Genomic DNA, 23,944 nt, shown 5'->3' with positions numbered 1-23,944 from the left:
ACAATTAGATACACATATCCCATATGCAATCACTGTAATTATTTTTGTATAATGAATAAAAGCATATACACACATGAGGTTGGAAATGTGTGAAAAGAAGTGAAATGTGAGACTGTTTGGACAGCTGCACTGATTAAAATAGATTGCATGCCTGACCTTTAGCTGTTTGTTAAAATAGACAACTTGGCAGCATGCACTGTCAACACACAGGATGTGAAATCACTTCTTAATGTATAGAATGTAAATTATATCAGTTAAATCGTTACAATTATGCAGTAAGCCAGCATTCCTGTTATTCTTATATTACAAATTTCAACGGGGGTGAGTGTGCTTACCCGTTTTTTTTTTTTAATAAAAAGAATTAAGAGGAAAGGTCTCACATAAAAGTAAAAAATATTGTTTATTACATGATAATTGTATTGCACTGTGCTGTGCTGTATTGATGCTCACCAACATTTGTTAGTAGAAACCCTCAGGCAGTTCCCCTTCTGTACATTACACTTTGAGACTCAGCATGCCCAGTTATGATCACACAACAAAGAAAAACTCTTTCTCTTCATACATGAAAAAAACAAACAAACATTCATTAATTATTTCCTCCAAAGCATGCCTTAAACTCAAGTTCAGACCTTTTCCCTTTTGGAAAAATTGCCTCCCTAAACTGAAGTGACATTCGGGCATATGCTGAGGGCTGCTCTGTGGTCTAAGTATCTCATTACTGATACCTGGCATGGAGCTCAGAGGAGAAATCTTCTCTGGCTCGACTGAACACTGCCCAGACAACTCCTTATTTATTTAAAGCAAACAATGTTCTACAATAGAAAATTTGTCACGCATTGAAGTTAGTGTTTCCTCACACATCTGCGTGTGAGAGCTCACGTTTTGAGGAACAATATGTTTCTGAACGTATCATAAGATGGACCTGATTCACTAGTGAAGTTTCGATAACAGATGTCAGACGTGCATGTAGAGGGAGCTGCTTTAGATTGGATTGCCTTTTACTTCTCTGCTCAAGTCAGTAACTTTGTGCCTTTGTGTTTTAGGTCTAATTGAAGCCCCCAAAAAAGGAAAGGAAGAGATTGAATTGCAGATTGAATTGCATCCCAAGGTCATCTGAGCACTGAAGAGATACACAACTGCAGCAGATGCCTATGGGCACTGTACGTTTTCTCTCGCCTCTCAAAAGCAATTATAAAAATCCACTTTTGATTATTTCCCAGTGGCTGTTTTATTGGCCGTGTGTCATTTAAATGATATTCTTCTTAGCTCTACACTTTATCACCGGGCATGCTGAACGATGATGTGACTTTTTCTAATTTATGGGAGACACATTTTTACTCCTTAAAGAACTCCATGCAGTGATGATGGAATCAATATGGTTTCTTAAATCAAAACACTTTGATGAATTTTCTTAACGCCTTGAATACAATTATAAGAGCCGTGTTTGATATTTTCTCCTTCGCTGTTAGTCAGACCAACAGCAAGCAACACAGTTAGCTAACATAGCAAGTTATATTAACATAACATGTCGAGTTTTGTTGTTTTGTAAAATATTGTAGTGACATATAGATGGATGACTCACATTTAGAAATAGAACTACTTATTTGTCCAGGTATTAAGAAATTGTGAAGAACCAATGCTATTGTTGCAGATACATAATTACCATGTGTACATCTTATCTACTCTTAGCAATCAGCAATAAGTTTCTTCTTTCTTTTGTTCATGGAAAAGTGTGGTAAATCATTTACCCCACAGTTAGTAACTGTGAGAACTGTTTCTTCCCTAACCTGCCCTAACCCTAAGAACCATTCCCCAACTCACCATAACCACGACTACTACCAGTTTTAGCAGTGCATCCCACCCGCTGCATCTCTCTGACAGATTGAGTCTAGCTAGCATCAGTCTTTTTTTAGCCCAATGACCCATGTGCAATACATTTTTCCATGTCTAAGGAGCTTGGAAAGAAAAGCGTCTGGACTTCTTTAAGTTTAACTTTCCAAGCTCCTTAGACTACGATGACCTGGATGACTGAGAACCTTCACAGACACATTTTCCATGCTATCAGAAGAGGCCAGGACTGAGTTTTGAGATGAACTGACTGATAGTATGAGTGAAAGCAGTTCAAGATCATCACAGCAAATCTTTTGTCTTGGTCCTTGAAGACCCTAGCCTTTTTGGTTGGTTGTTTGTTTCTTTGGAGCGACAAGCGCCTGCAGAAAGAAAACTCAAACGCAGAGCTCCTACAAACACTATCTGGGATGTTCTTTTGAAGCAAACTCTCCGTTTAACCACTTTAATTGCTGACCAGTGGTAAATCTGTGAATCTATTGCCAGCTATTGTTTCCATCGATCATGTCAAGAATCAAACATAAGCATTAGACCTACCAGAAGCATTTACTATGATTGACATGTTTTATTGGTGTTCCAGTGAGATTTTGAGTTGCTTCCTGCACTTTTTTTTTCAGACATAATTGCCAGGCTGTGTGAAACCTTCAATCTCAGATTACCCTTTTTGTCCCAGATGGTGCTGGACAAATTGTATGTTTATAATTATTCAGCTGAAACAGAGATCTAATTAACCTGAATATGTGAAAACACATATGTACTCGGGGAACTGAAACTGGAATAGATTTATAATCATAACACTTACATATAAACTGGTATGAAACAAAATACATGGTGCACATAATGTCAAAGTAAACAGGTGTGCAATTGAGCACTCATTTATCCACCAAACGCTCCAGGGTGATTGTACAACATGTCAAGTTATGTTTTCTGCACACAACAGTGTTTTTTTTTTTACTTAGTTTTTTTTTTTTAATTGTTATTTTAAATTTGCTAATATTGCATGACTAATTATAGTTTATAGCACCGGGCAATAGTGGTTCAAAATAGATTATGCTTAGAACATTCATAAGTTCTCATTTTACAAACTCATTTTACAGTGGCTTGAAAAAGTATGAACTTTTGAACTTTTCCACATTTTGTCACATTACAGCCACAAACATGAATCAATTTTATTGGAATTCCACGTGAAAGACCAATACAAAGTGGTGTACACGTGAGAAGTGGAACGTAAATCATACATGATTCCAAACATTTTTTACAAATAAATAACTGCAAAGTGGGGTGTGCGTAATTATTCAGCCCCCTGAGTCAATACTTTGTAGAACCACCTTTTGCTGCAATTACAGCTGCCAATCTTATAGGGTATGTCTCTACCAGCTTTGCACATCTAGAGACTGAAATCCTTGCCCATTCTTCTTTACAAAACAACTCCAGCTCAGTCAGATTAGATGGACAGCGTTTGTGAAGAGCAGTTTTCAGATCTTGCCACAGATTCTCGATTGGATTTAGATCTGGACTTTGACTGGGCCATTCTAACACATGGATATGTTTTGTTTTAAACCATTCCATTGTTGCCCTGGCTTTATGTTTAGGGTCGTTGTCCTGCTGAAAGGTGAACCTCCACCCCAGTCTCAAGTCTTTTGCAGACTCCAAGAGGTTTTCTTCCAAGATTGCCCTGTATTTGGCTCCATCCATCTTCCCATCAACTCTGACCAGCTTCCCTGTCCCTGCTGAAGAGAAGCACCCCCAGAGCATGATGCTGCCACCACCATGTTTGACAGTGGGGATGGTGTGTTCAGAGTGATGTGTAGTGTTAGTTTTCTGCCACACATAGCGTTTTGCATTTTGGCCAAAAAGTTCCATTTTGGTCTCATCTGACCAGAGCACCTTCTTCCACATGTTTGCTGTGTCCCCCACATGGCTTGTGGCAAACTGCAAACGGGACTTCTTATGGTTTTCTGTTAACAATGGCTTTCTTCTTGCCACTCTTCCATAAAGGCCAACTTTGTGCAGTGCACGACTAATAGTTGTCCTATGGACAGATTCCCCCACCTGAGCTGTAGATCTCTGCAGCTCGTCCAGAGTCACCATGGGCCTCTTGGCTGCATTTCTGATCAGCGCTCTCCTTGTTCGGCCTGTGAGTTTAGGTGGACGGCCTTGTCTTGGTAGGTTTACAGTTGTGCCATACTCCTTCCATTTCTGAATGATCGCTTGAACAGTGCTCCGTGGGATGTTCAAGGCTTGGGAAATCTTTTTGTAGCCTAAGCCTGCTTTAAATTTCTCAATAACTTTATCCCTGACCTGTCTGCTGTGTTCTTTGGACTTCATGGTGTTGTTACAGAGCAGCTGTATTTGTACTGACATTAGATTACACACAGGTGCACTCTATTTAGTCATTAGCACTCATCAGGCAATGTCTATGGGCAACTGACTGCACTCAGACCAAAGGGGGCTGAATAATTACGCACACCCCACTTTGCAATTATTTATTTGTAAAAAATGTTTGGAATTATGTATGATTTTCGTTCCACTTCTCACGTGAACACCACTTTGTATTGGTTTTTCACGTGGAATTCCAATAAAATTGATTCATGTTTGTGGCTGTAATGTGACAAAATGTGGGAGAGTTCAAGGGGGCCGAATACTTTTGCAAGCCACTGTATATTGTAGGCTACATACAGCACACTTTGATGTAAAGTGGGTGGGGCAAGTGAAACTTTCCTTTTTGTCAGCATAAAGAAGTTTAACTGACCATTTAATTCCAGAGATATTTTAGTGTAAAGTCAAGAAGTGCAACTTCAATTGAACATGATATGGATATGTTAAAGATAAAAATCACTTGAATTGAAATAAATAAAAGTGGTAAAAAAAAAAAAAGGTTTTGGTAGCTCATTGCCATAGACTGTCCTACAAGTATAAAATGGAAATCTTTTTGTTAATTGGGTGAATATGTCTTTTTTTCCCACTGTGATCCCAGTGTAAAAATCATACATTTCTATAGTAGATTCAGAAGTTTCTGTCACTTAATTGTGTATCTGGTATTTAAATATTTTGTATAATACCATATGTCAAAGGGGGCCAAAGGCCTGTATAAAGCTGTACTGAAGTACAAAACTTACGTGGTGGAGTTAACACAAAACTTTATTTGACACAAAACACAGAGTAATACGTGGTGTGGGGGTCATAACAAGAAAAACATGAGAGAATGGCAGCCTGGGCCAGAGGCAGACAATGGAGGAAAGGGCCCACACTGGAACACACCTAGCTGCTCACCTGGACCAGGACACCATCAGTATCATCAGTGGGAAAACTGTAAAATGTATGAAAAAACACTTAAAAGCTAACTAGTTAGGCCAGACTGGATTCTTTGGGTGGCGGATTTCAGCTTCTAGGGCTTATGTTTGACACTATATCATGTTTTTACCAGAGACATTACAAAAGAAAGATCATGGTGAAAGTATAATCTCCAGGGCAGTTAAGAGTCTTTAAACCCTTTTTTTGTTGTTTTCCATCTGTTGGGCAGTCAGCAAAGTTTTTAAATAAAGATTTTTTATATTTTGATGACCACTGCAATTAAAGTTAGTCTAGATACATGCTTCATCTGTGTAAATTACAGTCCAGAGCTACTACCAAAATGGCTGCTAAGTGCTGATACTCACTTTGGTATCACTTCCAGTAACACAAGGCAGAGTTCTTAACCTCTTGAGCCCCAACGCTCCCAGCTCAAGAGATATGTAACCCTCCGTGACGTCAAGTGTTTTATGCAAATATCAGCATGTGGTATCCACAGAAACCTTAGAATCTCAGCTAAATCCTCACATAAACCTCCTCATATAGCCTCATATAAGCGATGATTAAACGAGTAGTTACGTAATTGCGCAAAAGTCCGCTAAACACACACACAACCGACCCACAAACTTTTCTGACTTCATGTAGCTAGTCGGCTAGCGAGCTCTCATGGATTCCAAAACACCATATTTCACCATGCAAAATTAATCGAACCAGCCACAACAGAAGACCACAAAAACGCAAGCTTTGCAAATAGCGCTTAGACAGAGCATCGTTTACTGTGCCAGTTTCCTCCATTGTTTTTTACCAGTAGCCGTTAGCCACTGTAGCTTCTGATAATGGCAGTGCATTGGAACCACTTCTATCAACAATTGCCATTTTCAACCCAGTTATAGACATGTGACTGGATTATCCCGCCTTTCATAAATTTAGGGCCATGTGGGGTTTTCACCTTGTAATTTCTGATTAGTAGAACTGACGGCATCCTACAGTGATTCTATTGGCTCAAACAATTAAAAACACGTGTCAATCATGCAAACTGACCAATAGAAGCCGAAGATACAGCCCCTCAGAATTTAAAGCACCATTTAGTCCAAAAAACAAGCAATTTTAGGCATGTAAATGAAATGAAATTATTTCTGAAATTTAATACCCAAAACAATTCAACTCAAATATGGTGCCCAAAAGTGTGCCAAAATTGTACAAACAGCACAACGCCTGAATATTTATTTATTAAAAGTGCTGTAATTTTTCACTTTATAATAATAATAACAATAATAATAATAATAATGGATTGGATTTATATAGCGCTTTTCAAGGCACCCAAAGCGCTTTACAATGCCACTATTCATTCACTCTCACATTCACACACTGGTGGAGGCAAGCTACAGTTGTAGCCACAGCTGCCCTGGGGCAAACTGACAGAAGCGAGGCTGCCATATCGCACCATCGGCCCCTCTGGCCAACACCAGTAGGCGGGAGGGTAAAGTGTCTTGCCCAAGGACACAACGACCAGGACAGAGAGCCCAGGGGATCGAACCGGCGACCTTCCGGTTCCCGAGAAGCATAACCTTTGTACAGATGATGTTTATATGTTGATTACTGGTTTTCTGGATTAAAATGTGAACGAAAGTATATTTTTAAAGGGTTATGAGGTAAAAATAAATAAATTAGGCTAGGAAAAAATCTAATTACTTTTTCTGTGTTTCAGCCTCAGTAACTTTGACACAGTAACATCTGCTTTAACATTTACACCTTTATTTGAATAACGAGATTGTTTCCACAGAGTTTTTAATTGCAGAAAAATATTCCATTCATTTTGGGCATGTCATTTTTGAGCAGGAAGCTCAGAAAGCCCTTTCGGGCTGAACAGGATAAAATACAGATGAAGGCACTGAACTGACTTTAATTCATAACCGCTTATCTCTATTACTTAACTTCCCTTTTTCATTGTAAAATCAATGCAATCACCATATAAAGACAGAATTTAACAAATCTGTCTTCCAAAATCATGCTTCTTTAGACATAATATTTGTTAATGTGAAGCCCTGCGTGTTAACTGACCTGATACAGTACATAGTAGGCATATCACAGTTATATTAACATCATATATATTTACGTGAAAAAGCGTGGCTTAAGAACAGTTTTCAGCAAGGTTGGGTTTGCAATACACAGCATGGCACAGTTCTCCACAATCACTAATGAGCAATCACAGCAGCTCTTCTCATCTCATTTAAAGCAGTTTGCTGAGCCAAGGGGAGAGTCCACTGCTGAGGAGACAGCAGTTACTGCAAGGCGTCAATATACAAGACCCCATGTTCATATGACTTTTGTTGTTGTCACTGACAAATGTTGTGAATGATTTTAGAAATTTGTAATGTCGCTGTATAGAGCCCAAGCTCTCATGATAGTAAGTAAATATTAATGATTTTTTTTCAGTCCTCAAAACCATCTGTCCTTGCCAGCAGGATTCCAGCATGCCAGTGAAAATCAGTGTGTATAGTGGGTAATGCTCCAGAATCAGCTCTGTAGACAATCTTCATGACAATCTGAGCACTCGGGCAAAAACTTACAAAATTAGCAAGCTGGATATGCTCCAAAAATCTTTCAGCTTGTATTTGTTTATTTTAAATGATTAAACAACATGTATTTGGTCAATCATACTTGATTACATTTGCATACCATAATGCCAAAAGAGTAAAAAAAAAACTCTGGGTACACGTGTGGAACCTGAATTTCTGATTTGCCATTGTGTACACTCAGTCTGTGTTGAAAGGTTTCCTGTTAAACAGAAACGATGTATTACATCCATAAATCCTTGGCAAATACACAGAGCTACCCATTGTTTTCTAACCGTTTTCATTCTCACAGTTTGAAATACAGATCACTTGTGTGTTTCTCTGCACAAGGTGTCCTTTGGCATCAGTGCCTTTGTCTACAATTAGCCCCCAAGAGCATATGGCCGGATAAAAGGGCAACAAAGTCCACGAAAATAGGCAGTGATATAAATAACTTTCGACCATAGTTCATGCTTCTTTGGAGAACTTTGTGTTTTTCACTTGGGTTAAAATATGGCCTTCACATCAATAATCCTGCATAGTGAAAAACAGCAGAGAGAAGTACTCAGTTCATTCAAATGTGACTCATATGTGAGGAGCTGTTGAAGTCTTGTCTAAATGTTACATCCAGACTTTAGTTCAAAAGCATACTTTGCATGTTTCTGACACACTAACAAACCATAATTATAGAATAGAATAGAATAGAATAGAATGCCTTTATTGTCACTATACAGTTGTACAATGACATACAGAGCATCTCCTACTCAGTGTAAACATGCTGGGGGGGGGGGTACAGTTCTGCAGCGCTATATACATATGGACAGTATTAACATAGGGAAAAGATATATATATAAAATGTACAAATATACAAGCCATTTTTTTTTTAGTTATATGTAATATAGTGTTGTGTATATACAGTTGAGTTATTGCACATAGAATTGGTATTATATTGGTATTATAATTGCATGACACCACATGCTTCAGTCTCCCCTGGAAAAGACATCCTTGCAAAAGTATTACACCTGGGTAGAGTGAATTTGCACTCTCACTATCTTTGAAATGGTTGCTTTGAAGACAGGAACCAATTCTGCAGCAACTCACTCTTGATTTTGGTGCGCTAAGTCAGCAATAAAGCTGCAGTAAAACTGAGTCACTCTGCAAATAAAGGAGGATGAGTACAACAACAAGTTTGAGGCGTTGACTTTGTCTCCAAATTCTATAGATCTAAATCCTATTGAGCATCTGTGTGATGTGCTGGACAAACATGTCGGATCTATGGAGACCCCACCTCGTAACTTACATGTACAGGATTTAAAGGATCCAGATACCAAAGCACACCTTCAGAGATTTAATGGAGTACATCTATGACACCTTGGTAACAAAAAAGGGAACGACACAGCTTTAGGCAAGTCATAATTTTATGCCTGATTGATGTACATTGTGTTCAAAGTTAGTGTATCTGAGTGTAGCTCATATCACATACTCCCACCCAGGAGACATTGTAGAATAAAAAGGAATCAGTTTTGATCAAGGAAATGTGTCAGACGTGGAATAATAGATCTGTTACTGTCTGTCAGAATGTGAAAAGTTGGCTGTTTAGTGCATAGAAATCCAAACTGCATTGCCAGTGTCATTTGAGATAATGTAAGTCTGGAGACAACACATGTTGAGTGAATGTTAATATGAGTGATAAAATAAGCAAAGCTTTTCTGACATCATTTTCTCTAGAACGTCTGCGACGCTCAAATCACTCTTATCTAATTTAAGATCCTCATCCAAAAACATTTTGCAGCAAACACATATAAACCAATACATATTCAAAATCCAGAAAATATAGAGATAACCACAACAGTGCCTGAAACAGAAAGTTACTGCGGTTTTTTGTTGTTGTTGTTTTTACACCAGCAGAATAATCAAGATGCACATGCAGCATTGATAGAAAATGGATGTTTAGTCTGATTTGATTAGATAAATATGGGCTTTTTTGTGTGGATTGTGTTAGTTGATTTCCAGGCACAAACATTTTCAAAGAAACATGCGCGCTGTGCATAATCATGGCTCTGTCTTACTTTCCAACTGATACTCAACCGATTTTATATTGTGAAAAAACACTGACTAAAATTTACTTCAATGTGATTTATTTATTCCTCAATACCAGGTATGTTTAAAAGAGAGTGAGCTGTTGAGCATATTCAAGCAGCTCTCATTCAATATGGTGCTTTATTCAGTGTAATATATCATAAAGTGCAGGGTTTGTAAAGTAACATATTATAACCCAAATCAAAATCTTTTTCTAAAACATCAACAGAATGTGCTGGTGTATTTTATGTCATTCTTTCTTTAATGTTTTAACTAGTGCTGTCAGCGTTAATCTTGTTAAAATGACGTTAACGCCATAACCGCATTAACGCGGCAAATTTCAGTCAGCAAGTTAACGCGGATCGCCCCGTGCGTGGGACTGGATGGCGCTAATGCCTTAATGAGCTAACCGCACTAACGCGTTGACGCAGTGCAGCACTAGTTTTAACTTATTCATGTAGCTGTTACATTTTTACAACTACATGAATAACTATATCATCATGGTAAGCACAGAATTTGATATACTATAGGTCTACATTTAAAAAAATATCTCTTATACTAAAGGCATCATTATTCAGAAAGGCAGACAAGTGAACCAGGGCACAAAATCTTAAGTAATGTCTACAGTTCACATATATTTAAATCAAATGACTTGGACTATCATTTTGAGAGCTTCCTCTTCATTAGCAGCACCACCATTCACAAGTCTGTAGAAATTCAAAATCCTTTTTTGGTATGAAATAACAGTCTGACTTATAAAATGAGTTATAAATAGTATGCCATGGCTTTGACATGTCACAGAAATTAATAAGATAGTTTCAACAGGCATAACTAAATAACTTTAGCTATTTAGCATCGTTTTTAGATATATATATACCTAGAATAGCTCTGATTTGATGTAATTGATTTATAATTTAGTATATTATGATATATTAAAAAGGTAAAGACAAATTTCAGTGATGCATGGGGATAAATAAGTGAGTCTATAGTTTACATCCTACTGTGACTAATCCCGTACTGATGGCATAACAGGATTTCGGCAGCAAGCAAAGTAAAAGCTCCTATCCAGCAGCTGTGTGAACTGAGTCACATTTACATCACACACAGCAGGGCAGCAGTAGCACATGTTTACTCTTTTCTGGGCTGCTTTTGGCAAGTAAAAAAAAAAAGAAAAGCAAATCTCAGACCTTGCAACATTCATTGGAAAGCAGTGGTACACTGCGAGGTAATGGTATGCAGCTAAGGCAAAAATTTAAAAGTATTCAATAGAGCAGCTCAATTTGTAACTGCTGCCGATTACACGTGACTCACATTTGAGCTACCAATTACTGTCTGCAAGTATTCAGAACAGAAATCAAAATCAAAACAGAAATCATTTCCAGTCATCTAACCACAGCCTCAGATATCAAATTTTAGTTTGCAAACTTATAGCTCTCAAAATGACAGAGATGGCCACTATCATTTGCATTGGCATCCATCCTTTATCAGCTATCTCCTCCACCCTCAAGTGACACTATGAGAGTGGTGGGTGAACCAAAATAGTTAAAGTACAGGCTGAACACTTGAAAAATGTCTTTATTCTAATAAGTGTAAACTACCCCTTGCACGTGGTCTTTGTTTTTTGTTGTCATTTTATACATAATAAGATATTGCTTTAACAGATGCTAAAATGCAATTTTTGTTGACTGCCAAGGTTATTTGGTGGAACTTATATAGGTTCTGTCATATATGCTCAGCATTTTGTTTTGCTTAAATGCTGCACCACTCACACTAGTCCTGATATATTTGAATAGCTTCCTGACCATTTGCAATAAATTACTGCAACCACACACATTTTTTCTTTAACACAGTAATGAACTAAAACATTTGAATGGTCTATTACATTTTAGGATTCATTTTTTGCTACATGAGATGACCTGAATTATGTCAACACTTTGTGTTTTGATTGATAGATAAACAAATCACTGATAAGCATTCAGGCTTTAGGGATTGTGGCTAGTGATGGGATTTCCGGCTCTTTTTAGAGAACCGGATCTTTTAGCTCGGCTCACTAAAAAGAGCTGGCTCTTTCGGCTCCGAACCGGCTCGTCAGGTTGTTTTGTTACTTTAATTAATTTATTATTAACAATAATATAAAATTATGCACAAAAGGAATTACTAAGAAAAAGCACGTACAAACTCCAAAAAGCACGTACAAATTCCAAAGCACGTACAAACTGTAAAGCACATTTCTAGCGTTAACTGAACTTCCAAAACAGAGCTACCTAGATCACTTAAATTACACAATTGAAAGCATATGTGTATTGTTTGTGTATTTATACACAAGCACTCATATATATTCAAATAATTAGAAAACAATGTTCATTTACCTGTTACTACCACACACCAAATCCGGTCGTTGGTACTTCCTGGCTTGTGTAGCCACTAGGTAACAAAACCTCAACACTGTGCCTAGCATTCTGGAGCACTTCTGTTGTCTTTTGTACGTGTTTTGGAGTTTTTACATGCTTCTGAGTTTTTACGTGTTTTGGAGTTTGTACGTGCTTCAGAGTTCGGACGTGTTTTGAAGTTTGTACATGCTTTGTCTTTAGGGGCCACCGTAAATATACTTTTATTTATTCACTCCACATAAAATGTAAAAAATAAATCATATAATACAAAAACCAACTATTCACATTTCAACTTTTAACTATTTAAATTTTCAGCTTTTTCCTTTTAAAGAAATTTAAAGCGAAACAACACAAAACACTGCAAACCACAACACAATTAAATATAAATTAAAATATGAAAACAAAAAGAACATGCACATTCTCTGTCATATGGGCCTGCATGAATAAACTTTCTGAATCCTTTATCATCTGCAACTGAAAATAGTTGTGGATGATTACTATACCTTTCTAATGTGACGTTGTTGTCCCTGGCTCTCTTTCTCTCTCTTTCGCTCCCGCTCTGTTCCTGTGCTACTGAGAATGTAACTACCGCTCCTCCCCCTCTTCCCAGCGCAAAGCACAAGGCTCGGAGTGAAGCGGAAAAAAAGTGCGAGAGAGAGGGTGAGAGAAAGAAAAAAAAAAAAAAAAAAACACTGCTCGCGATAAGGAGCCGGCTCACGTCATTGACGTCAAAGAGTCGGCTCTAAGAGCCGTTTCGTTCGCGACCGACACATCACTAATTGTTGCTACAAGCCTTAGACACAATTTAATTAGATTCTGTTCAGCTTTATATATACGGCACCAAATCACAATAACAGTCACCTCAAGGCAGTTTATATCATAAGGTAAGAATTCTACAGCAATACAGAGAAAACCCCAACAATCAGTTGACCCCCTATGACAGTGGTCGGGAGCCTTTTTGGCTGAGAGAGCCATGAACGCCACATATTTTAAAATGTAATTCCGCAAAAGCCATACAATATGCTTAAAACTAAATACAAGTAAATGAGTGTAAGTACAACAAGTCTCTGAATTCTTTTTGATAACCTTGTTATGCTGTTGCTAACCAAAGATGAATAAAGTACTTCTTACAATTAATGCGACTTCTGGTGCTGCATGGTTTTGCTGATGGCTTTGTAGTCTGGTTGATACATGATGAGGTTAAGCTTTGAAACTTCCATCCACTAAATGCGATTGTAGGTTGGTCTTAATGTTCTTTAGATGTGAGAATGACTGCTCACATGCATATGTAGAGCCAAACATTGTCAGTACAGCAATACTCACACGCTGCAGTGTGTGGTATGTGACAGGAAGCGTGTTCCAAGTTTTGACAATCGCAGGTTGAAGTTTTTTCATTTCTCCCCACTTGTGTTTGCTCGCCAACTCTGCTTGCTGTCGTGCAAGTCTTTCCAAATCTTCATTCAGTGACTTGTACTTATTCACCCACATGTCCGAGGCCTTCAGGTCAGCAGCTTGTAGCTCAAAATCTCACTTAAAAAGACGAGTGCGCTGACGAAATTCTCCAAAGCGCGCTTTGAATGACTGCAGGAGATTAGATGTGAAGCCCGCTAGCTGCTGAAGATCAAGATGTTGAGCAGGGTCACTTGCTGTGCATGCATCTTTAAACTCTCCCAGTTTTTCAAAGTGTAGTAAATGACCTGTTTTAATGTCAGCGACGAAGAGAACAGTGCTTGTTGAAGGGATGAGACTGTATTTCCAGCGCCTTGCATTTTCACATTGAGCTGGTTCAGATGTTCAGTCATGTCCACGAGATAGCAGAACTTCAGGAGCCACTCAGTGTTAGCTAACTCAGGATGCTCGAAGTTTTTCATTTCAAGGAAAAGTTTCTGTAATTTGCTAGCTGACTACTTGATTAAGAGGCGGAAAGTTTACTTTCTGACCTCACCACGACCTGTATACGTTAGGTATTATCCAATAAAATTTTGGTGTTGTCCTGGAGGACTGCCCAGCCACCCCCAACCATGAACATGAGCGGCAGGAAATTGATGGATTACAATACATGAGAATGTTTTATATTTTTAACATTTTTTTTTTATTAAAGATTTGTCTACGAGCCAGGTGCAGCCATCAAAAGAGCCACATCTGGCTTGCGAGCCATTGGTTCCCGACCCCTGTGTAACACAGTAAGGGGAATTGTTGAAAAGAATATATCAATGGGCCAATAGGCTCGACTATAGGAGCACAGGGGTGTGTTTAAATGAGACACAGAGACAAGAATGTAACTCAAAAGAACCAGCCAACTTTAGTGAAATAAACCATAAGGTTGACAAGCACAGGTTAAAGACACTTTACAATGGTAGAAAGGAAACTTACAAAAATTAAAAGAAAAGTAAAACACAAACTACTAAAGCAATGACTTGGCCAAGTGTTACTTTTGGTTTTCAATGTTCGGGTTTCAATGCTCGGGTGCACCCTAGTAACCTGACTCCTTAACTCTTATAGAAACAGATTACACAAATCCAATGTACATTCAAATGAAAATCTCACACTCTTTTCACATGTGGAGAATGTTCTACACAACAGCTCATTATTTAAAGTCCCAAATAAAAAATGTCCAAGGGGTAAAGTCCAAAAAATTCCCAGGGTGTGAAAGAAAATAGGGGTGAGAGAATGTCAGTCAGTGGTCTTATGTATAACCAGCTGTGCGTGAAAGTGTGAGTGATACAGTCCTACCACACCGCAAGGTGCAGCAGATCATCAAGTGGAAAAGAAGTGAATCTCAGTCTCTCTAAGTCCAGGTGGGAAGGCTCGCCATCTATTTCACCGGAGGAATCCACCTCAGGAACAATTCAGCATACAAAAAAACCTGACATGTCAACAGACAGGGTCAGAAGAGCAATTCAAATATTAATTATGCTGTTCTAGCTATAATTCACAACTTAGGATTTTGTTGAAATCACATTCAACATCAATTTGCAATAAAAATACTCACATTTGCAAAAATAAAACATTTCTCTTACACAAACTATGCATTAAACCAAGTAAAGTCAGTGCATATGCATATATGTCGCATATGCGACAATTATTAATCAAACAATTGAGATTAATTCAGTTTCTCAACGATAAAATGTGAAACAGACGTGAACTAACTGAGACATACAACATGTGCTCACCGATCTCAGTGCATCACGGCTGAAGACAATGGCATGGTGTCTCTCGGTTGGAAAATGCGGGGCTCTAAATAACGTAACAGGACATGTTGTTTCTCTCTTTAATAACCGTAATACGACGTGAAGGAAAATAAACATAAGTTGCGCTTCAAGTGTTACCTTACTTCTGGAAGCAGATTGAGATGAACTTTCAGGCAGTTGATAGCACCCAGAGCTAACAAAGGCTAACAGTTTAGCTCCACGCGGTACTTTCTAAAGTCACCAGAAAACTGCAGCATTTGCCTGTTTACTCACTGTGGCAACTTTTAACATGAAAGGTAGCTAATAACCAGTGAACTTATGTGCAGCACAGTTGGTTGCAACTTATATCTAATACTTTTTGCAGCTCAAATGCTTCAGTCTCTCTTTTCTCCTGCCAGCACGCGACTACCTCCACACATCGCAGCGAACACAGAGCACGTGGGCGGGACATACAGCGGCAGGCTGCTCTCCCATTGGTCAAAACATACTGGGACCTGTGCATTTCGATTGGTTGGGCAGGCTGTCCATCTCTCCTCATATCAGTCCTTAAAGTAGTACCCTCATTGTATGTGGGTTACACCTGCCCTATGAGAAAAAACTTCCATTTAACTGGAAGAAACCTCCAGGAGAACCAGCAGCTTCCACGGCTCTAAAACTGACACATCTGCTGCTAATTCTGAGGGCCGATCTGGAACTCCTACAGGAGATACTTCACCAAAAAAAGAAAACGGAACAGGTTCTCCACAGAGCCGGCCAAGGTTCTAGCCCAGTAACCATCAAATGTGGTGATGACAACTAGTGTGAGATATTATTTTGGACTCCAATGGGAAATAGCGGAAAGGTGGCTATGGCAACACAAATCTTCTTCTGCTGTCCCGCTCTGCCATCTTTCTCTTACATCTCGATTGCGCTCCTCTCCTTCATGTTGTGGGTATTGTGTCCTCCCTAGGCCTTAATTAGTTGTCGCACATGTGGCTCTTTGCACTTCCAAATTGGTCTAGTCAGGTCAAATAACCAGTCTTTTAGTGGGGCGGCATACTGAATATTAAAACTACACACACAGCTAAAAGATCTAAAACAGTAAATTTGAACAAACTTGCACAAAATTAAAAGTAGATGCACAAAAATCCTGCTTGTGGACACAGGGACTAAAGTTTAACTTTGTAAACCACAAAATAATTGATAGAAAATTTAAATTTTTTTGATGCTGGAGTGGTATTGTTATATGTTAAAAAAGAAATGTCATATCAGTTTCAATTTGTATCATTTTTGCTACATCTGGCATTTCTGTGCAATTTATTCCTTAAAAATATATTGTACAACATATTCAGGTCTTTCAGGAAAAAAATCACGCCCATGATGATGATGTCTCAAAACCTCTTCTATCAAATATTATACATTTGGCGGTCCAGGGTTAAATCTCTAAAAGTATATTTAAAATATGTTAAAGATATATTACATTAGCCAGTAGTTGAAGGATATCCATTTTAGTAGACTTGGGTGGTTCCTTTGACTTTATCAAAGAGGGAAGAGTTGCTGCCCCAACTGGAGGAAGCGTGAGTACCAGGAGAGTGTTGTTCACGACCGAGGGGAGAGGGAAGCAGAGGATTAACAGATAGATGGGTGCAGCATGGGGATACTGTACCAGTCCATTGTGGTGAAGACAGAGCTGAGCTGTGGGTAAAAGCAAAGCTGTCAGTTTATGGGTCGATCTACATTTCCACCTTCACCCACTGTGTTTAGTGACCAAAAGGATGAGATCAAGGATCCAACTGTCTGAAATGAGCTTTGCTGGTCACTGGAGAGAGCTAAAGAGCTGGAGGGAATGGCTAGGTAGAGAGGAGTGGATGGATGGATATCAGTAAACAGCTTGGTAAATACTAGATTAGTAATTATTAAATACAACATAACTTCAAGAAAATCTTTTTTTTTCCCATTCTGTAGTCAATTCATTTAGATTTTTTTTTTTTTAATTTTTATTTATTTATTCACCGTTGATGTCTTTCATATTTTTGGTGTTCTTTTTATTTGCTACAAGGCGAGCCCCAGAACTGTGAGCACAGACCAAGCAAACATATCCTTAGCTGGCCTTAGTCTGCGTTCCAATACAATTTCACAGTTAATTCAGAGAAGGTGAAGGACCTCCAGACAGTTGTGCCGTGTAGTTTAGGTTCGAGCTATTTCATCCACACAGATTTCCTGTTTGGTGAAGCCCTGATTAAAGTGGGACTGAGGCAGCTATGGCCTGGACTCCAATAAGTTTCCCATCACTGTGGCCCAGCAACAACTTCACACTTGTTTAGTGGGAGAGCAGATGAGGACGATAACCTCAGTTATCAGTTTCATCCAACAGTGGGACTTCTCATAGAGTTTGAAGTGATGTTTTCTGTCATGTTTCTTCATGGTTCATGGTTTTAACTGGACATCAACAAAATGTTATCAATGCAAGTTATTACTGACATTTGTATAGTTTTTTTTAATTAATGGTAGGAAAGCATCTAAGTAAAACATGATTATATGATATGATTTTAAATATTTATGGGATCATGGAATGTAAAACTGAATGACTTAAGTATAGACTAAATAATATTTTTTTCCTTAAATTAATGTAATGTTTATTATGTACCACATTTAAATGTAGACATGTTGGCTTGACAGAAAGTAAGAAAGAACATTTTTAACATTTCCACTTACTTTCTTTTTAAGAGTGCTTAAATGACCACAGCTACTATTTCATCATGTGCAGATGTCCTCCTCATAACGCCTGGAGTTGCCACTGTTGTGCTTGATATTAATCATTCATGAGTTATAGTCTCCTGTAAATGATACAGAAGTTTAATTCATCCTATAACATCATCTTGCTCTTGCTCTTGAATGACAACATGCTGAGTGAATGAGAACGAAAGTGGGGGACATATATAAGATAATCTGCCTTCTGCTCAATAATGCATGTCCCGCTGAGGTACTAAACTAATTACTCAGTAATAACAATCCTGGATGGTTGCAGCAGACTTAACACACTCATGCATTGGAGAGGTAATTAAATGTACAAAAGACAGGAAATTAAAGGTCAAACAAGCCTCATTTTTAATGCATTGTAATCTTTCGTGGCGTAATTAATGACTTCATGACCTTTAGCATTATGAATAAAAGGATAATTGGTACAATTACAATCTCCGAATTCATAAATGCAAATGTGTAACATTGTTCTGTTGTATTATGTCTAAACTGCAGTCAAAAAACCCCCAAAACATTTCAATTTTTAATCTAGATTCCTTCTCCTGAATCCTTCCGAAAGTTGTTGTTGTTTTTTTAGTTTTTAATGCTTCACTGTTGGTATGAAGTGGGTATTTCAGGTTAGACTTATAATGCTTTGTATTTTGACAGTGATGCTTTACCAATGGGATTATTAAATTTTATTTAAATGGATAATAAAGATAAGTTAAATCCCTTCAACACTATTTATCCCACAGCAATGCCAAGACATTGATAGGAGCTAAAACAGTCTCAGATATTCAGAGCTCACCGTCTGTGTATTTTACGTGCTAATTGTCTTTCAGACGTTGCCTGCATGGCTGAGAGGAAACCTGAGCCATTTATAAATGGGTATAATTATCAGAAAGGTGCTGCATTGCAAAATATTTTGTCGTTTCAACACAATTACATATGTTGCCTTTCATAACCAAGTGTCTAAGTTGTAATAACTCCCTTGACGCACACACAAAGATAGCTGACCTGTCGATTAATCATTAGTATAGAAAACAGCAGGACCTCAGGGACTGCACTGTTATAGATATCAGATCAGTCTATAAATCTAACAGGGACCTATATCTAGGGGCACTAAAGGAAAGCAGAAATGATAAATGCTGAAGTCTGTAGTCATCTCTTCTCATAAACACTGTGGCGGCATAAATTAACTGTTGCAGCTAGCAACGTTTGAAGAAACCAAAGGAATAAAAGAGGAGCTCATTATTGAAGAGAACTAAAGAACTTATTTACAGTGAGATAAATATACTTTAGTGTCAGGGCAGAATGCTGTGGTACCAACTTTAATAAGACTTTAATATGCTATTGTTTAAAACTACAAACTAGAGGGATCAAATTACCTGCTGGGTACTCTGCTAAAATATTGTAACAGAGAAACAAAATCATTGCCACATAACAACTGCACTTTTTATTATTAACTGCTCGAAACATTCTCACTAACAGAGACAAATATTAATCATGATTGTATCAGTACCACCTGCAGTCTGGCTTAAAGACAAAATGGACAAACATTAGCTGCCTTCCAACGTTTTCCACAGGTGGCCCCATTAATTAAGCACAGAACAGAGCCACAACTGCATACTTCTGATTACACCCCTTTTACCAGTCCCCCTTCAACAATTTGTCAGATTCCAATTCTTGTGTGTTGCGTAAGTAACCCATGCAAGACATCAAGCTGGGCCTGTCTTTGATCCTACAGCTTGTCACATTGAATTCAGGTCTGGTAGAGCAAATGGAAGCATCCCGCAAGGCATTACTCATGATGTTACAACAGGGAAAAGCTGCTTGCCGCGTTCTTTGATGAACCACCAAGGTAAGTCTTTGACATGCTGGGTTCCATAGTTTAGTGTAACACAATTAAGAGGCGTCTTACAAGATTTTGTGTTTCACTAAAGAAACAAATTAAGAAAGAAGGCAAATGACAGAAAACTAAAGGAAGAACAAACTGTTCTGTTTCTTGTTCAAAGGGGTATTTTTTGCTTGTGTGCATGTTATGAGGCCAATGGGAGGTGATGAACTCAAAGTGCCACCACTATTGAATGTCACACATCACACAACATATGTTCGATGTCTACTCTATTCTTGTACCTCAGTGGTGTGAAACATAAACACTTTTTTAGTCAGAAGGTCCCCTTTGGGCAAGTAAGTGCTGGTAGGTGAGAATCCGTAATGTTGAAATTACCCACCTCACTCAAGCTCTTTGGTTTACGTCACTTGAATGCTACTGGTCTAAAAGAGAATAAAACATGAATCTGAACAATTTTTGATCATGTAGAATGACTTATGGTAGTTTGCAAGCACTACTCAAAAGCTTTTTGTGGGGGTAATGACAATAAAATCACTAGCATCTTTTTGGGAATATGTTTGCAAAGTTTCCCAAAATATCTGCTCTGAAATCCCAAATACCACTTCAATGGGTTATCTAAAAGAACTTTTCATGATACAGAAGTGTACTTAAGGGCACCGTGAGCCATGAACTACTATCCTGTTGCTCTGCAAAGAGAGGAGAAATAAAAAAGTCGAAGTCTTCATTTCTTTAATGATAAAATTTGTTTGTGCGTCTGTATTAACAATGTGATGCTATCAAGTCTGAACCCTCACTGAAAGCATCAACAGATAAATCAGTTTAAAATACTAAGTGAGTGGGATCTTTTTATAAAGACTACATCAGTATCCCCATGAGACATTAAACTGCACATAACAGAAGGCTGCAGCCACATTGCATCACCTATTGGTTTCCGCAGGTTGCATTTGACAAACCTTAACTCCTGCAAGTTTGATTAGCCAACTACAAACATTTACCTTATCGGTGCAATGCAGTGACCCAGATATCTGTTAATTACAAAATACTAGAAATTCGCTCATCAAAAGTGAAGCACAAACTTAGATGGCTAGTATCAGGCTGCTACAAAAAAGTTGTGTATACCCACCTATACAAGATCTTTAAACGTGCTTTCTATGCTGTTGGGTATTTACAGTAGCTGTCTTTAGGGACTAACTGGTGCTTGGAGTGTAAATAGTACAAAGCATGCCAGACATTGTTACTGTGACATCACCTATTGGTTTGTGAAGTCCTGTTAAGAAGCCTTAGGATGAAGCAACTGACTATGCAAGCAAGTCACAAGTTGTAAGACAATGAGCATATGCTGGATTATTGTCCTTTCTGAAACTTCACTTAATGAACCATGTGTTCTTCAATATGACCTGAAGTGATCAACAGAGACAATAAACTCATCAAGAAAGATAAGGGCAAAATGTTGTTTTAATGCAGTATTCTATTAGACACACTGTCTTTGCACTGCCCCATGTGTCATCCAATTAAAAGTAAAGAAGGTTTAATGCACTCTGTTGGTTTCACTTTTTAGAACTATAAACTACATCCATGTTTTATATGGTCTGTGATTTGAAAGCAGCCTCATGTGGCCACTTCAGGAGCTGTAGCTGTCATGCCATTATGTGTATTTTCATTTCTACATTTATGTACCTGACCACGGCTCAAGTTATTTTTTTTCAGAAAAAAAATATGGAGATGAATTTGCAGAAAGGTAGACTAAATGCTCAGTTAGGAGCCTTGGTCAGGGAAGAGAAGGAAGTTAAAAAGCTCTCCCTCTTAACGGCAGGGTACTCTTTGCAACTAGTAAAGTGCCTTATTGCGTGATATCGGAAAACTGTCAGAACTGTCATGAAGCCACCAAGTATGTAAAAATTATAATTCCATGAGGACACAATTTTGCTACAGACATCAAGGACAGCTATCCCACAGGCAAATGGGAAATGCTGCTATGAAAGCCGCAACCATCAAATGCCTGCAGAGGGTCAGGCAAATCCTGAGGAGTCAGCTAAATGGTAAGAATGGTAAGAACAAGATCCAGGCAATCGATACCTACGCCCTGCCGGTGATCAGGTACCCTGCTGGCATAATAAGCTGTCCAAAGGATGAGATAAAAGCCATGACATCAAGACATAGAAGTTCCAGATAATGCATGGAGGGTTTCACCTTATATCCAGCACCCTGAGACTGTATGATAAGCGAAGGGAGGGAGGACTGGTGAGTGTCAAAACCACTGTCCAGAATGAGACAACAAACTTCCTGAGTACATCAGGAAGATGGTCACAACTGACCGTGTGCCAACCCGAAAAAGAAGAGGAGCAAGGAGAAGAACCATTAAGGAAGGATAGGTAACTACATGGTATTGTAGGAAGTGGCTGACATCCAGAAATCCTACCAGTGGCTGGATAAAACTGGGCTGAAAGACAGCACAGAGGCACTAACCATCCCAGCACAAGTACCAGCTCTGAACACAAGATTTATAGAGGCTGGGGTTCAAGCGAGTCTGTCCAGCCATATTCTTCATGTTCAGAAGGCTCAGAAGAGTTAGCTCAGCCACTGTCATGACAACTGCCATCACTACAACAGCCACTACAACATGTACTGCAGTCTTTTGTTCAGTCATTAGCCCAGTTCTTAGCTCAGTCATCTACCCAACCACCAACTCCACTCTCACTACAACCATCATTACAGCCACTAGTTCAGTCCCCTGTGCCAGTTCAGACTTCAGGTCAGTCCCCTGTAGCGGTTCAGTCTCCCGTAGCAGGTCAGCCTCCGGTTCAGTTACACACTCAACCACCTGGTCATCTACACATTCAGCCAGGGGTCCCAATTACCTCTAACCCTACATCAGCTCCTGCTGGAGGCTCTGGTGAGCACATCCAGCACTCCGCGGCTCCCACGCCGACATCTGTCTCCGCTGGGGGTTCTGGAGAGCCCGGCCAGCCCTTCCTCGTGTCCGCTGGGGGTTCTGGAAAGCCCGTTCAGCCTCCTGTCTCTGATGGAGGGTCTGAGGGGCCACTTCAGCCGTCGTCTGCAGTGCCTACATCCTCGCCTGGTCCAGCCTCCGAGTCTTCGTCCTCGCCACCGCCTGCAGCATCCGCAGCCGTCACACTGCCGTCAAGTTCAGCCCCTGTGTCTTCTTCCTCGTCTTCGGCTTCTGCCTCGCCTGGTCCAGCCTCTGCTTCAGCGTCGCCTGGTCCAGCCTCTGCTTCAGCTTCTGGGGGCAATATAGCATCAACATGTATGACATAAATTAGAAAGTCAGTTATATCATAACAATAGTCTTATCAATAACAATAATAATGATACAATATGAATATTAAGACAAAAATGCCCTCGGTCTATTAATCGGGCCAAAAAACTTTGCTCAAGTAATTACTGACTATTTGTTATATACTTCATACATCATCATATGTTCTCATGAAACAAACCCAAAAAAAAGGCTGAATTGTCTGACTAATGAGTTTATGTTCATCCTGTAACAGCTTAGCTAACTAATTAATAAGCCTCTGTGATTACAATTATTTGAGTTTCATAGAACTAATTTGATCATCAACACTATTAAACTGCATAATCAGACTAATAGAGTGTGAATGGGCTAGTCACTGTGCATTAGTTGTCACGGAGCTGTGTCATTTTGCCGTAGGAGCAAGTCACTGTGTTTCTCAACCACCCTAATAGGTTCACTAACACGTGTATGCAGGAATAACTATAGAGTTTATGCATGTTCAATGCAATGAAAAAGTATTTCCTTCTTGATTTCTGTTTTTTGTGTGTATTTGTCACACTTAAGGGAAGAAAGCAATTGTTGAGAATAATAGATAGCTGAATATACACTAGAGTAAAGAGACTAGCTGTAATATAAACACCTTAATTTAGAAATAGCATTTTGTGATTACCTGTGTTATCTTTGTCTAATACATAAATTCATTTGATGATCTGGAACATTAAGGTGTCGCCAATATACAAAAAAAAAAAAAGGAAATCAAGAAG

General features: G+C 38.8%; 1 long non-coding RNA gene across 1 annotated transcript; it reads right to left on the bottom strand.

Moving 5' to 3' along the window:
* Positions 1-14,442: 14,442 nt before the first annotated feature.
* Positions 14,443-23,162, bottom strand: LOC146369805 (uncharacterized). The gene is made up of 2 exons (XR_014797441.1): positions 15,337-23,162; positions 14,443-15,029 (listed from the first exon to the last, which is right to left on the bottom strand). It is a non-coding gene; the product is annotated as an uncharacterized LOC146369805 (long non-coding RNA).
* Between the last annotated feature and the right edge of the window lie 782 nt (positions 23,163-23,944).

The sequence above is a fragment of the Perissodus microlepis genome, chromosome 17 (assembly GCF_051167445.1).
Source record: "Perissodus microlepis isolate ML-2025 ecotype Zambia chromosome 17, ASM5116744v1, whole genome shotgun sequence".
Lineage (NCBI taxonomy): Eukaryota > Metazoa > Chordata > Actinopteri > Cichliformes > Cichlidae > Perissodus > Perissodus microlepis.
Note: the sequence above shows the minus strand (reverse complement) of the source record. Positions and strands in the feature narration are given on the sequence as shown.